General features: G+C 30.2%; 1 pseudogene; it reads left to right on the top strand.

Annotated features, from left to right (window-relative positions):
- The first annotated feature begins 234 nt into the window (after positions 1-234).
- Positions 235-4,011, top strand: LOC126696716 (probable polyamine transporter At1g31830; annotated as a pseudogene).
- The last annotated feature ends 348 nt before the right edge of the window (positions 4,012-4,359 follow it).

Genomic DNA, 4,359 nt, shown 5'->3' with positions numbered 1-4,359 from the left:
TGTAAAACAAGGCCTACTCGTTTTGTAATCTAATGCAACTATTATTTGTCAATTATTTTGCAATCTCATAACAATAGGTCATTGCTTCATGATACTTATTGCAATATATTTCAAAAAAAAGTAACAAAAAAAAATGGGTCAAGTTATTTGCAATGATATATTTGTTGTAATTTTTTATTGCTTTATATTTTTCACAGTAATAGTTTGCAAAATAATCGTTATTATATTATTGTAATGACATCTTCATTGTAATAGGTTATTACTTTAAGATTTTAGTTGTAATAAAATGTAAAAATAATTGGTATTCATTTATTGCTGTAATTTCTACATTTTAAGTTATTGCAACAATTTTCCTATGAATATGTGTTAGTTGGAGCAGTATTAAGAAAATTTTAAATCTGTCGTTTTTGTTCCTCATATTCTATGACATTTTGGGGTGCTCATTTGGGGTGAGTACATTGTTGGTCCTGTTTTAGCCCTTCTTGACTTCTTGGTCTTTCCAATCATATGGAGTGTTCTTGAAGCATTAATAACTGTTAAGATGAATACCATATTCCCTGAGAATGGTGGTTATGTGATTTGGGTTTTGGCTGCATCAGGTCCTTATTGGGGGTTTCAACAAGGTTGGATGAAATGGCTAAATGGGGTTATTGAAAACGCGTCTACCCCTATTCTATTTCTTGATTATTCGAATTCGGCATAGGTAGTGGTTTATCGAGAATCCTAGTCGTGTTAGCATTGACTATAGTCGTCACTTACATGAACTATAGGGATTAACCATTGTGAGATGACTTGTTATTTTTATAGTTATTTTCTAAATTCTTTCTTTTGTAGTTATGAGGCTTGTAGCAATTCCAAAACTAGAGCCTTCTAGATGGTTATTTCATGCTAATTTGATTGTATTTCATACTTAATATATTGTATTTGTGGGATATTTTTATTAATTATTTTTCAATCTATTGCAATCTCATGACAATATATTATTGTTTCATGATTTTTATTGCAATAGATTGCAACTAATTGACAAAAATAATTTTAGTCAAGTTATTGCAACTATTTTTTCGTTCTAAATGTTTATTGCAGGCTTTAATTCAAATAATGATTTTATGTAAAAATGAAACTCTAGGCCAAAAGCTTATATCAGCTAAGAGCTATGAGCATCAAAGCATACATATCAAGTTTCAAAGAAAAAGAAACCCCCAAATCAATATATACAAGCATCAAAGAAAAATTACCAACATAAATAATATGTTATTCAAGTATGAAAGAACCCATATTCAAGCAAACAAAGCAAATGGAAGGGATAAAAGTAGAGAAAGTAGAGAGATTATTCCCTTGGATGATTAGCTTTGATAACAAGGAATGAAAAAAAATGAAGGTTTTCTAATAGTTTTGAGCTATTTTGGGGGTTGAGAATATAGTGGTAGAGGTCTAGGAGTGAGTAAGTGTGTAGAAATGAAAAATTTGTGTCCTTTTTTTACCAATAAAGTTTCCACAACTCATAAAGTCATTATTTGAATTAAAGTCTACAATAAACATTTAGAACGAAAAAATAGTTGCAATAACTTAACTAAAATTATTTTTGTCAATTAGTTGCAATCTATTGCAATAAAAATCATGAAACAATAATATATTGTCATGAGATTGCAATAGATTGAAAAATAATTAATAAAAATATCCCACAAATACAAGATAGTAAGTATGAAATACAATTAAATTAGCACGAAATAACCATCTAGAAGGCTCTAGTTTTGGAATTGCTACAAGCCCCATAACTACAAAAGAAAAAATTTAGAAAATAACTATAAAAATAACAAGTCATCTCACAATGGTTAATCCCTATAGTTCATGTAAGTGACGACTATAGTCAATGCTAACACGACTAGGATTTTCGATAAACCACTACCTATGCCGAATTCGAATAATCAAGAAACAGAATACGGGTAGACGTGTTTTCAATAACCCCATTTAGCCATTTCATCCAACCTTGTTGAAACCCCCAATAAGGACCTGATGTAGCTAAAACCCAAATCACATAACCACCATTCTCAGGGAATATGGTATTCATCTTAACAGTTATTAATGCTTCAAGAACACTCCATATGATTGGAAAGACCAAGAAGTCAAGAAGAGCTAAAACAAGACCAACAATGTACTCACCCCAAATGAGCACCCTAAAATGTCATAGAATATAAGGAACAAAAAATACAGAACTAAAATTTTCTTAATACTGCTCCAACTAACACATATTCATAGGAAAATTGTTGCAATAACTTAAAATGTAGAAATTGCAACAATAAATGAATACCAATTATTTTTACATTTTATTACAACTAAAATCTTAAAGTAAGAACCTATTACAATGAATATGTCATCACAATAACATAATAACGATTATTTTGCAAACTATTACTGTGAAAAATATAAAGCAATAAACAATTACAACAAATATATCATTGCAAATAACTTGACCCTTTTTTTTTTGTTACTTTTTTTTGAAATATATTGCAATAAGTATCATGAAGCAATGACCTATTGTTATGAGATTGCAAAATAATTGACAAATAATAGTTGCATTAGATTACAAAACAAGTAGGCCTTGTTTTACAATTATTTTTCAATCTAATTGCTTCATATACAAGCTTAGAACAACTGTAGATCTCCACACCAACATCCAAATTCATGTTACACCACCTAAACTCAAGCAATTCGCATAATCGAACTATTAAAAGAAAAAAAAAAGTTTATTACAATGAATTTTTTATTACAATTTCAAAAATATTGCAATACAAACTTATTGCAACGAAAATATTTCATTGCAAACTATTGCAATAAAGTCTATGGCAATAGGTTATTGTAACAAAAAGCAACACTAAGAGGAAATTGCATGAGTGTGTAACAAATTTTTTTGTTGTTGCAATAAGTGTTTATTATAATAGTTTTGAGTTTATTGCAAAAATCATTTATTGTGGTGAGAACATGATGATGCATGCAAATATTGAGGAGCACAACAAATCGGCAAGCATCTAGTGCAATGGGAGACTCTAGTGGTGATAAAAATGTGCTAGTTGGTGAAGTACCTCTCCCTAGGGTAGATAAATTTAAGAAAGTTTCATTTCTACCTCTTTTCTTGATTATTTGAAGTCGACATTCCTAATTTTAGGTGATGGTTTACCAAGAAACTTAGCCATATTAGATTTGACTGTTGTTCTTACTTATATAAACTATAGGGGATTAACCATTATGGAATGACTTGTTCTTTTAGGGATTTCCTCACTTCTTCCTTTTGTAGTTATGGGAATTGTGGTATATCCAAAGTTAGAGCCTTCCAAATGGTTAGGGGTGAATTTACATGATGTAAATTGGAATTTGAATCTGAAAACTTTATTTTGAAATCTAAATTATTAGGACTCAATAAGCACACTTACCAGTGAAATGGACAACCCAAAGGGAACTCTTCCAAAGGCTTTGCTTTTATACTATTGGTAGTTCTTAGGTATTTTTTATAATTTGATTGATACTAGTTCCATTCTAGTGAACTATGAGTTGTGGATTAAGGGCTATTGCTCAAATATTGCTAAAATTCTTCAGGGAAATTCATTGAGATTGTGGATTATGGCACTTCAGCAATGCCAAATATAGGGATGTTTCTAACTGAGATATGCAGTGATTCTTTCCAAATTTTGGGTATGGTGGAACGAGGGATGCTGCCTAAATTCTTTCACAAGAGGTCTCGTCATGGAACTCCTCTGACGGGGATTTTAATCTCAACTTCTAGGATGCTCTTGTTGTTCTAAGCTTTCAATAGATTGTAGCAATAGAGAATTTCTTGTATTGTTTTGGAACAATTTTAGAGTTCATACCATTTGTATGTTTACGAGTAAAACATCTCATTGCATATGCATTGTGTTGATTTTTTCTACATGCAAGGTATTACTTGTAAGTAATTATATTGTAATGATTGGACTTGTGATGCAACCATGTCTATAGTATATGGAGAAAAAAAAATGATAGATCACGTTCTTCATTAGACCTCCCATATTTTTCAGGAATTCTCATGCCACAATGATCAATAGGTTATTACAATAAACTCAAAACTATTGCAACAAAATTTTTTATTGCAATAAACTCAAAACTATTGCAACAAACACTTATTACAATGAAAATTTTCATTGCACACTATTGCAATAAAGCCTATGGCAATAGATTATTGCAACAATAAAAATTGTTGCAATTTTATTGTTGCAATAACCTTTTGTTGCAGTAAATTCGTTACAATAAAGGATTTTTGATAAGTTATGGTCACATCTAATCTATCAAGCACCATCACAACGAAATTTTAATGTGATAAGTTATTGC

The sequence above is a fragment of the Quercus robur genome, chromosome 2 (genome assembly GCF_932294415.1).
Source record: "Quercus robur chromosome 2, dhQueRobu3.1, whole genome shotgun sequence".
Lineage (NCBI taxonomy): Eukaryota > Viridiplantae > Streptophyta > Magnoliopsida > Fagales > Fagaceae > Quercus > Quercus robur.
This window is presented reverse-complemented; position numbering and strand designations above follow the sequence as displayed.